General features: G+C 45.3%; 1 protein-coding gene across 1 annotated transcript in view; it reads left to right on the top strand.

Annotated features, from left to right (window-relative positions):
- Positions 1-1,442: 1,442 nt before the first annotated feature.
- The window catches only part of Sptan1 (spectrin alpha, non-erythrocytic 1), a 65,200-nt gene continuing 54,319 nt past the window's right edge, over positions 1,443-12,323 (top strand). Inside the window, 1 exon segment of the mRNA XM_032902912.1 lies at positions 1,443-1,569. The gene's annotated coding sequence lies outside the window, so the exon portion shown is untranslated.

Genomic DNA, 12,323 nt, shown 5'->3' with positions numbered 1-12,323 from the left:
TTTTTCTTCCCTGAAGCTGCTGCTGGGCGTGGCCACTCCTTTTTTATCTTTCCACTCCGAGGAAAAGGACTAGGAATCTTCTTTCACTATCATGTCTACAGCCAGTGTAGCCTAGAAGTCACCTTGCAGATCCTAGGCTCAGCAGAAACCAAACTGCAGAGGACCAGGAAGCTTGGACTGGGCCTCATCCCAGTTCTGGAGCAATGCCCAGTTCTTTATAATTATTTAAATAGGAGGGTGGCTTGGTAACCAGGAGGCTGATGCCTGGCAGAGCTGCAGAACTCCCAGTAGGCCTGACTACACAGGAATGAGCTGGGTGCTACTCCAATGGTTGCCACACAGCTGTCACCCGAAATGGAGGAAGGGAAAAGGCGTTTGCAGTGGAGGAGCCTGGTGATAGAGTTTAGAGCCAGGCTCTGAAAACGGGCTGTGCGTGGACAGAAATTACAGAAATTTTGTTTTCTTCTTCTCAGAAGTCTAGCACCTACCTGCTTAACTGCTTGTGTTCAAATCTTAGCTTCTGATTGCTTCCTGCCTGACCTGGGGAGAGAGCTACCTTCTATGTATTAGGATGTTAATTTGTAAAATGGGGAAGGGAATATCTACCTTGTAAAATTAGTGTAGGGATTAAAAGCTCAAAGAGGCAGCATGCACAGTGTCAGCTAAACAGCAAAGTTCAATTAATAGTGGGGAAAGTAATATCGTTTATCAACTGGGACGAATACAACCTATTTTACTGGCAACAGGAAGAAAGATTGCTGGAGAATTCTCCAAATCCTGAAATAAAAGCCTTATGCCACAAATCAGTCTTCTTCTTTTTTTTTTTTTTTTCCTAATCGGGATTTTTTTTTCCTACCACCTCCTCAAACACGGAGCCCCAAATCATCTCATTTTTTTGGCCCCAGCCCCCACCAGAACAGGCAGACTTGGGTCTCCCAGCGACAAGCCTCCTCCTGAGAAAGTGGAGAGTGGGAGCCAACATTCCAGTGAGATCACCCGAAAGGGACAGGGCGTCTTTCCGGCCAGGGCAGCAACATCCCCAGCTTGACTGCAGCGACGGGCCCCGCCCCGCCCTTCGCCGCAGTCTCCGAAGGGCTCCCAGGGCGGAGGGGTGCGGCACAGATTCTCTGCAGGGCGGACTGGGCGGGGCAGAATTGCTCGGGTCCCACGCCGCGGCGGGCGGATGCGGCGGCTTCTTTGCGCCGCGCCCCGCACCGCGCGCGCGCGCGCGCTCCCGATGTCCCCTTCCTCCGCCGCCCTCTGGTCGTTTGCCCCAACCCCCACCACCCCGCCCCGCAGCCTCGGCTCCTTCCGGACGCGCTCGGTCCTTTCCGTACTGCAGTCGAGCAGCTAGTCCCGCCTCTCGCGTCGCCAACCCCGGCCCTTCCATCACGCTCGCGCTCGACCGCCGCGGGGGCGCGCGCGGCCGCTTATAAAAGCCCCGGTGCGCGCGCGTCGCCGTCAATATCCGCTGCGGAGCGAACGGCGTGAGGCAGGGGCCGCGGCGGCGCATCTTTTTCCTCAGCAGCCCTCAGCGCGGCGACCCACGCCCCTCACCCCTAGGAACCGGTAAGAAAGGGCGGTGGGCAGGAAGGGAAAAGCCGCGGGCGGCCGAGCACCGGAGCGATGCAGACAGATGAGCTGCCGAGCCTCGCAGGCGGCTCCGTGGGCCGCCGCCGCCGCCTTTTGTGGCGCGTGGGCTGCGGGGCGCGGCAGAGGCGGCCGGCGACCTGGCGTGTCAAGGTCTGCGGAAGGTACGCGAGGGCCCCTTCCCGCGCTCGCGGCCCCACCCGACGCGGCAGGTGGCGGGGGTGGTCCTCCTCAGCACCCACCCACGAGCGCCCCCGCACCGCCCTTCGCTCGCAGCTGCGGTACCCGCACCTCTTGGAACCTCGCGACTGCAGTGACGAGCTCTCTGACCTTAATTTCATCCTGTGTGGCTGTCCCTGGCCCTCCGGCCGCAGAAAGGCCTCCTTTTTCTTTCCTGGTAATAAATGTCTTTTCTCAACAGTGCTGACCTGCTCCCGTCTAATAGATGCGGCGCCGCTTGGTAGGAGGAGATCCAAAGCCAATAAATAACTTAATAGCTTACAGCCCTTTTCTTTCTATGCAAGACATTAAGACGAGAGCTTCTTTTTTTGTTTTTGTCAAATTCTACTGCTGTGCCAGTGTGAAGTGATAGAGCAATCTTTTGTCTGAAGCTATCCCTGCAAATTACATGAATTGCTGCTTCTAAAAGAAGAATTTGATTTTAAAATCCTCTCAGGTACTGGAATTACACACACACACACACACACACACACACACACACACACACACACCACAATATCAAGAGGGCTTCTATATAAGTAAGGTTCGATGTGTTTTAAATAAATATCCCAGAAACCTAGAGTGAGATCGTTTCGAGCTGCTACACTTTACAGGGTCTTTTTGACTTTGATCTCTCTGTCTCTGTCTGTCTGTCTGTCTGTCTCTCTCTCTCTCTACAGGCTCTTAACTGTGTAACTCCGGCTGGCCTGGAATTTGCTGAATAGCTTAGGCCAGTCTCAAACTCAGAATTTTCCTGCCTCAGCCTCCCAGATGATCAGGTTTTTCTAAATAGAGACCCAAAACATTTTAAGTCGTTTGTCCTTCCCCTTGGCATTTTCGAAAAGCTAATTATCATGGCTGTCAAGGAATACAAGAGAGACCAAGCATATGAAGTATTTTGATAATGTGTTAAGAAATTGCGTTGTCATAGCAATTGGACTTAAGTAAAACAGAATGTATCAAAGATGGCAGGGTGGGGGTGTCTTGTAGCCGGGAAACAAGAGCTTAAGAATAGCACGAGCAACAGTGAGTTGCAAGAAGCCATTGAGCCAAGATTCCCACTCAGACTTAAATGTCTTAGACTTTAAAGGTCAAATTGAAGTCAAAGTTGGAAAAAAAAAAAAGTGCTGTAGTACATCTCCTGCAGGAAATTAACAATAAGCCTTTTTTAGTAACTGGGCCATTAATTCCTCAAAGGGACCCTCAAAGTGTGTTGACTGCTACCCAGGGACCCAGATAGAAAGAACAGATTAGAAGGTTTGCCCTATACCAGACAAATGTGAAACAGTTCTCTGGTAAACCCAAGGCCTAGAGACATATTTTAGGTATGCAATTCCATCCCCCCTCCCCCCTTTGAGACAAGATCTTGATATGTAGCTCATTCTGGATCTGTGCAGTTGGGTGTAGCTGGTCTTGGGCTCATACTCCAACCAACAAGTCTGGCGGCCACCACCCCTTGACCTTTACCCCTCTTAAAAGAGAGGAGGCCTTGCTATGTGTCTCAGACTCCTGGGTTCAAGCTTATTTCCCATCCTTAGCTTCCTAAGTAGCTGGGCCTGTGGCAGGCAGGAGCTGCTGCAGCAAGCTATCCTCTGGTAGTGCAGTTTAGCCTTGGCTGGATGCTTTGTAGTAATCTAATCCTTGGAGAAATCTGATGTCAAGTAATGTAATGAACAGGTTTAAGCGGGGAGACCGTATTAAGTATATCTTTTAGTTCCCTAGATTGTAATTTTCTATTATTTTCCTTCTCTGCTTTCATCTCGAAGGTGGGGCCTCTGCAGATACTGAGAAATAGCTCTTAGGAATATAGCTCCCCCAGTCCGGTCTGAGGAATATGCACTGAGGATAGAGGGTCTGCCTTTGTTATCAGTCCCGCTGCCTATTGGAGCACTCCACTCCGTGTATCTGGGTCTGCCGCAGCCCGTTAGCCGTGGCCTTACAGGGGAATGCCTTGATCTGATGGCAAATGCTGACTCCAGGAATGCAGAGGCCCGCATAGCTGGCGGGAGAGCCATCTGGCTGCAACAGCCGTGCAGCGAGTGGCACCTCTCACATCTCTTGCACATGATGCTTACACTTGTTTTGAGTAGGAAATGATAGTATTTTTCTAAAGGTACTGCACCAGCAAACTAGCCCCAAGGTCAATCTTTGCTGTTTGAGTTCCTTACTATACTCAGGCTTTCTTGAAATCATCTTTTTACTTAACTGCTTTTACAGTGCAAATGCCTAAAACCCTCAGGATTCCTATTTCGTCAGAATGTGGGTGGGAAGAGGCATATTATTTTTAAAAGAACATTCAGTATTAAAAATCAATGCTTGGACGAACAGGCCTGAGCGAGTGTGACTTGGCCAAGGCAGCACATTTAGGTGACGGTAGTTCTACATACCCACAAGTCTTGGCTCCCTGATTACATCTCAGATTTCTGGTGGGATTCAGACACTGGGGCAGTTTGTGCTGTGGGATCTTTGCCTGTTGTCATGTGTTTTCACAGTTGTGTTCTCTTCACTTTAAAGCGATTCTATCCCAGTTACCCTTAGAAGTGTGTTGTCTTGCTCTTTCCCCTTCCTCTTCAGAGTCCACATTCCTTCAACATGTTGTCATCGTTTCGTAAACGCAGAGTTCAGGTATTTGACCAGCATGCAGAAAATGTGTTGCCTTTTGGGTTTTTTGCCTGGCTTGCCGTGAAGACACATTGGTGTCCAAGAGGTTGAATGATCCAAAGAAGGGGCAGCCCTGCCTGCATGACCTTTCTGTTAAGTAGAAAGGTTGGTGACAGTCTGGTTGGGATGCTGGTTACGTGATCAGAAGTGTCATATGTTTACTCGGAAATATCCAGAGTCTACTGTTCTCTACCTTTCTGTTTCTCTAAGGCATGAGTATATTAATCTCTTATTGCCATCCTGGTGTTTGCATGTGATGTTTGCTGATTTTTAAATTGATGGCTGCTTGGTTCCTAAGAACCAAGGGAGTAAGTTATTTTAGATATTTAGAAGAATTACCTGAAAACATATAGTATAAATAGTGTTCTTCAGTTCCACAAGTGCTGTAACCTGGGTTTGTCTCCTTTTTCATCGACTTAACTCTACTGTAATCCCTGTGATGAAATGGAACTCAGTTTCTTTGAAACTCAGAGTCTAAAACCAAGACTTGGTCAGGGTGTGGTGGTACCTTTGGCCTTGAGAGGCAGAGCTCGGCATCTCTGAAGGTTCGAAGACAGCCTGGTCTATACATTGAGTTCCAGGACACCCAGGGATACACAGAAAAACTGTCCTGAAAAACGAAAACATACACACACAAAACAACATTCTTGTATGTTTTATGTGTAGTGTTTCAGTGTTTGCTAAAATTGACCCTTTTTCAAAAAAAAAAAAAAAAAGAAAAAAACTGCTTAAAGTTATCTTGATATTTTTAAAGTGGGAGGTAGAAATTAAAGGCTTGGGCTGGAGAGATGGCTCAGAGGTTAAGAGCACTGTCTGCCCTTCCAAAGGTTGGGAGTTCAGTTCCCAACAACCACATGGTGGCTCACAACCATCTATAATGAGATCTGGTGCCCTCTTCTGGCCTGCAGGTGGAATGCTGTATACATAATAAATCTTTTTAAAAAGAAAGAAAAAAGAAATTTAAGGCTTTTCTAATAATTATAGCTCATAAGTCCAAGGTAGGCCCCATTTATAAAAGAGACCAATTAATTATATAAGGTTTATAACCTTTTCTTGTCTTGAATCTTAATATATTGCACTTATAAACCCTCTTCATCTGAATTTTGCAGGTTGAAAGGTAAGTACCAGCAAGATAGTATGTGGGGAGCATCAGAAGTAAGTTGCCCAGCATTGCTCTGCGTTTCTGGGTTTTGATGCAGTGCAGTATGGATCTCTTGCTTTCTTGATGCTTAAGCCCTGCTCACCTCTGCAGAATTGCGCTAACAAGCGGAATGGACCTAATCAACTTGAAGGCTGACACGTAGAGCCACAGTGTTGACTGGAATGTAGTTGAAGCAAAAGGATTGACTTCATTCATGGTGCCAAAAGTCGTGTTTATATATTGTTCACTGTTCTGCTTACTATCCTGTCTGCTACTAAAACCTATAGCTAAGCTGGTTGCCAGTTGGTTTGTTTGGTCTGAGAATCAGCTAGTACACAGTTGTGTAGGTCCTAACCAATTCTTTGATAGTTTGTTCTCGGGTAAACCATTTTACATCTGTGGATGTTAGTCCTCTTGCTTTGCAAATCTGAGATTCACTAAACCCTGGCCTCATGAGCCACAGAGAAAAGGTATTGTCAGTTCTGCACATTTGGGCCCTGACTAAGCAACCTTTGCCTTGGGTGATTACAACAAATTTTTCCATAGAGCCAACAGATTCATTCTCCTCATGAGTCCCCAAAATTCTTTTACAACAGAAGAGCTGGTGTCCAGCCTGCAAATCAACACTCATAGCATTCCAAGTCCTCCTACCTCTCTGATATTCAGCCTGTTTCAGTGGCTTTAAACACAAGCAAAAGCAAAGACTTTCATCGTCACATGACTGTCTTTCCTTGAAGTGCCTAGGAAATGTGTGTGAGGCTGTCCTAAACCACTCACTTACAGGTGCCAGATTTGTGGAGTCCAAAGCATTTGACCTTTGGTTTGAAAGTGTTTTTATTCATAGTCTGTTTCTTAACACAGTTTGATTCCTACGCACCGTGTCTCCATGTTCCTACTGTAGAGACGTAGTGGCATGTAACTGCTTACAGACTAGGAAAGGCATTTTACAGTTTGCCAAGCGCCAAGAAGGGTCTCAAGCAGCTGTTTCTTGGCATTTGGCTGGCCTGGCAAACAGAGATACCCATGTAAGTCTCTGTTTAGGACATCTAGCTCAGTTGATAATGTGTACAAATTTATGTTAAGCATGAGGAGGAGACATTCTTAAGCTTACTTTATCTTTTTTTTTTTTTTTTTTTTTTTTAAACTTCATACCTTTAGAATCAGCTAGATCTGGGGCTGGAGAAATGGCTCATCAATTAAGAACATTGGACCTGGGTTCAGTTCCTACCACCTACATGGTAGCTCACACCTATCTGTCTGTAACTCCAGTTCTAGGGCCTCTGACACCCTCACACAGACACACATTCAGACAAAAACAGCAGAGAACACATAAAATAAAAATAAACTAAAAAAAAAAGAATCCATGAAATCTGGCAGTAGCGTACAGTGCTGCCAAGTCCTTTGGAGACCATTACAGTAGAGGACATAGCTGTAATTCTTGTTCGGTCCCCTGAAGTCAGCTCACATTCCTTGTTTTGGTTTTTGAGACAGTTTCTCTGTGTGTACACTAGGCTGGCCTTGAGCTCAGAGATCTGCCTGCCCCTGTCTCCTAAATGATGGGATTAAAAGCACCACGGTGACCAGCTAAATGAAGCACTGTTCTTAAACATACAAAGAATACATCAAACATTTGTTTTCCCTCATTTATTCTCTGTATACATAGACTTGATTTTCAACAATCAGAGTTGATTGGTAGGCTGGAGAAAAACTGTCAGTCGGTTGCCTCCTAGGCGATCGCTCTGTTGTGATTTTTAGTAGTTAGTGCAACAGATAAGCTGGTAAGTTTGGAGATTGTTTTTAATGGCACATTTCCCAGATTCTTCCTTCCGAGTGATTTAAAGGTGCTAATCTCATTAGGTTAGGCCCAGCCTGGAACATTCTCTGAAGTATGCCTTATCAGACTGCTGCATATGTCAGCAGGGGTGGGGTTCTTTTAGTATGCAGCTTCAGTTCTGGAAGAAATTTGGTACACGCAGTGTTCCAGAAATTCCAGTACTGCTGACGTAATATTGCGTGAGAAGTTGTACATCTTTAGGTAACAGTTTTTGTATTTATTTAAAAAAATTATTTTCATGTTGTCTGGCAACGATCCTTTTAGGAGTGAAAAGAAAGTGGAAATTTTTTTTTTTTTTTTTTTTTTTTTTTTTTTTTTTTTTGGAGCTGAGGACCAAACCCAGGGCCTTGCACTTGCTAGGCAAGTGCTCTATCACTGAGCTAAATACCCAAAAGTGGAAATTCTTACAGCTAAATACGTCTACCGGGTGAAGAGAATAATAATTTTCAATATTAGTTAAAAAATCTGGGGGTTGGGGATTTAGCTCAGTGGTAGAGCGCTTGCCTAGCAAGCAGAAGGCCCTGGGTTCGGTCCCCAGCTCCGAAAAAAAGAAAAGGGAAAAAAAAAAAAAATCTGCAGTGGGAGCGAGGTGGTGACTTTCATATGTGTGACTCTGCAGAGAGAGAGCCAGTTGTCCTTGGCAGAGGTCCCACCTTCTGACGTCAGCTGATTTACTGCAGGAAAGAAAAGTCCATTATTGCCTGACCAGAGTACTTGGTATAGAATTGACTCTTTCCACTTCACTGGGGCCACAAAGAGAGCCTTTTAGGTTGGTTAACTTAGTGGGTACTGGCTAGATGGTCTCCTTGTTTTGGTAGGGGCAGTTTACTGGCGAGCAGCAGGCTGAGCCCATGCAGAGAGTCTCAGGTGGACTCTTCAGAATTATGATGGAGAGAGAGTGTTTGGTCCGTCAGACAGGCTTGCTTCCTGATGTGGTCTCTGACCCCCAGACTAGAGCTTGAATGTAGGGCCTTGCACATACCAGGCAGGCACTCTACCAGGGAGATGTACCTCTCTCTAGAATTCCTACCCCCCATCATTTCTGAGACAGGATCTCAACAAATTTTTCAGGTAATTTTGAACTCACTCTGAGATCCTTCGGCCTCTCTGTTAAGTAAGAATGGTTTGTAATTCTGAGCCACAAGGTTTAGCTGCTAATGTGTTTTCCCTGGCAGCTAAATGAGTTTTTTTTTCCCCACATGGCCTTTTATTAACTTTAGAATAGATTTCTTTCTAATTAAATTCTTCTTTTTAAAGATTAATTATATGAGTACACTGTAGCTGTCTTTAGCTGCACCAGGAGAGGGCATCTGATCTCACTTCAGATGGTCGTGAGCCACCATGTGGTTGCTAGGATTTGAACTCAGAACTTTCGGAAGAGCAGTCAGTGCTCTTAACTGCTGAGCCATCTCTCCAGCCCTAAATGAGTTTTAAAATGTGATTTTTTGCGATAGGATAAGCAGCATATACTTCAGTCCTGAAGACACGGTTATCATTCAATAACTCTTTTTTGTGTGGTTACTGTTTCACATGATAGCTATACCTTTCCTGGGAGAAAATGTTTATTAAGAAGTTTTGTGAGCTAGCAAATTAAATAATCATTTCATGGTTTTCCTTTTTCCTGTTGTATTTTTTGATGCAGGGTTTTTCTATGTAGCTATGTCATAGGACTCGCTCTGTAGACCTGGTTGGCCTTGAACTGTTTGCCTCTGCCTCCTGAGTATTGGGACTAAAGCCATGCACCACCACTGTCTGCCCCCCCCCCTTACTGTTTCCTGTGGATAAGAACAATGGCGACGCATAAATAAATTATCCGATTTGTTTTGTTTTGTTTGGTAGGGGTTGGGGAGATGTCTCACTGGATAGCCCAGACAGGCCTCCAGCTGGAAAGCATCCTCTCTTAATCTCCTCAGTGTTGATCACAAGGCATGTGACACCAACTTGGCTAGTTTTTAATTTTAAGGAACTCTGAGGGCCATTTTAAGTTTTGACAGCAGTTGTTTTCCGTCCCACCTACCTACTGGGGTGCAGAGCTGTACCTTGCTGAGTTGTCTGAGGTCAGCCTGTGCTGGTGAAGGCAGTGTAGCCACTGCTCTAGGGAGCATTCTGTGAGGCCAACTGACTGGTGATACTAGTTAAGTATCTCTAGGTAGCAGGTTATTTGTCATTCTTCTCATAAATCTAACATTTACCTCAGTAGTAGTTTTACAACATGGAGAAGGAGAGCCCTTATCCAGCCCCCCACACCCCTCCTCGCAAATGAATTTGTGAATTTGCTTGATCATTTAGTCAACAAGCATATATGTTTATCTTGAGACAGGGTTTCACTATGTAGTCCTGGCTGGCCTAGAACTTACTATATATAGACCAAGCTGGTCTTAAACTTAAGAAAGCCTCTTGCCTCTGCCTTCAGAGTGGGGATTATAAGCGTGTTACGTCATACCTGGCTTAAAGTTTTTTTTGTTTTTTTGTTTTTTTTTTTTTTTTCAGAGCCGTGGACCGAACCCAGGGCCTTGCGCTTGCTTGGCAAGCGCTCTACCGCTGAGCTAAATCCCCAACCCCAAGTTTTTTTTTTTTTTTTTTTTAATTGCCTTTCTTACGTTTAAATGCTTAGAAACAATCCTTGTTACCATACCAAGAGAGTTAATGACATGTACAGCAGAGCAAACTCATTTTAAGAACATAAAAAAGTAAGGGTAATATCCACAGGCGTTTATTCAACTTCTAAGAGATTGTGTCCCACCTCAGAGAGTTATATGGGTGGTTATTAAGATGGGCTTATCGTGGGTTGGGATTTAGCTCAGTGGTAGAGCCGCTTGCCTAGCAAGCACAAGGCCCTGGGTTTGGTCCCCAGCTCCGAAAAAAAAAAAAAAAAAAAAAAGATGGGCTTATCATCCATGGTTTATCTTACCTTCTCACCTTAGGAGCAGAAAAGAAAAATTAGATAGTCCAGCAAAGGGAACTGTTCCTGACTAATACTCCTGGTTGGTTCCCCAAATTTCCACTGAAGATAGGTTTTTCTTTTTCTTTTCTTTTTTCTTTTTTTTTCTTTTCTTTTTTTTTTTTTTTTTTGGAGCTTGGGACCGAACTAGAGCCTTGCCTTAGGCAAGCGCTCTACCACTGAGCTAAATCCCCAACCCCATTGAAGATAGGTTTTTTTCTTCCCAGTCTCTGGGTTCTTTTCCCCCATCCATGTGATATGCTATCATTTCTACCCTCTTTTTTGTAGAGGGGAGTCTAAACTTTCTTTGAGCAGAGTACGATATTGGGACACACCAAGAACACCGTATGTCTGTAAATACTTCCTGATGCTAGAAGCAGTCAGGGTAAAGGAAGTCAGGTAGGACTCTGTTTATAGTGCAGCCTCTCTCTGGATGTATCTCATGGCCTTGCAGTTCATCCACCTTTTCTTCTTGTGACCTGAACAGTATATAGACAGATCATCCAGATCATGATTCCACACACAAAAATCTAGGGGCCTTCTCAGCATGATAGTTCTTCACTGCTGCGGTACACAGACTGGAGGGAAGCAGGAAGCAGGCTAAATGAGCATTCCTAAGGCCCCTTCCACCAGAACCAGCTAGGAGTCTCAGACAATAGGTGTCTGCTCATCCAGAGAAAGTAGGTTCGTGTGCTCTGCTCCTTACAGTGTAGCAGAGATGGGGCAGGGAACAGGGCTTAGAACGTACTTATTTCTATGTATCTTGGGGAATATGAAGGACTTACCAGAGAAAGAAGGGATGGGATATTGTAGGCAAAAGAATTACGTACAAGCCAGGCATATCTAATCCCAAGCAGGAGAATCAGATGTTAAAAGTCATCTCCAGTTCCATGGAGAGTTTAAAAAAACTGTACAAATGGCTTTGGCGTTTTCCAGAGAATTGTGTTTTAGAGAAGGACTTCTTTGCTGATTGGGGAGGTGGCTCAGCAGGAAAGCAATTGTTACGAAGTCTAGGCTTAGCCTTGCACTTCAGGACTCAAGTCGCTGGTAGAAGGGGAGCTGTTTGGGCAGCCAAGTCAAATCAGTAAGCGACAGGTTCAGTGAAGAGAGCGTGTGTCAGAAAGTAAGATGGGGGGGTTGGGGATTTAGCTCAGTGGTAGAGCGCTTGCCTAGCAATCGCAAGGCCCTGGGTTCGGTCCTCAGCTCCAGAAAAAAAAACAAAACAAAACAACAATAACAACAACAAAAAGAAAGTAAGATGGAGCGGGAGAGAGAACTCAGTGCTGTTAAGAGCTGTGCTCTGTACACTTTCTTCCCCTGTCTCTCCCTTTTTACCTCTTCTTACCACCACCATCCCACAGTAGTAATAATATATATTTAAGATGTTACTGCATATATGTATTTGTGTGTCCAGGGGTTCTCCTGTACCCCGTGTGCATGGAGGTCAACAGACAGCTTGTAAGAGTGGCTTCTCGGGGCTGGAGAGATGGCTCAGTGGTTAAGAGCACCGACTGCTCTTCAGAGGTCCTGAGTTCAATTCCCAGCAACCACATGGTGGCTCACAACCATCTGTAATGAGATCCGATGCCCTCCTCTGGGGGCTCTGAAGACAGCGATAGTGTACTCATATACATTAAATAAATAAATTAAAAAAAAAAAAAAAGAGTGGCTTCTCTCCTATCATACGAATCCTGAGAATCAAACTGTGATCAGCAAAGTGCTTTGACCAACTGAGCCAGCACACACATAATACAGGCACTCATGTGCATGTGCGGCTCAGTGGTGGGCTGCTGCTTAACATGCAGGGTAGATGTCCTATACCACAGAAACCAGACAACCAAACCAGTAACTCCCGAGAGTAATCTGAAAGACGTGGTGCTACAGTTAAATCACCTGGAAGGGTAACATCGTCATCAGAACACTGTGCTTGAAGCTGG

The sequence above is a fragment of the Rattus rattus genome, chromosome 5, assembly GCF_011064425.1.
Source record: "Rattus rattus isolate New Zealand chromosome 5, Rrattus_CSIRO_v1, whole genome shotgun sequence".
Taxonomy (NCBI): Eukaryota; Metazoa; Chordata; class Mammalia; order Rodentia; family Muridae; genus Rattus; species Rattus rattus.
This window is presented reverse-complemented; position numbering and strand designations above follow the sequence as displayed.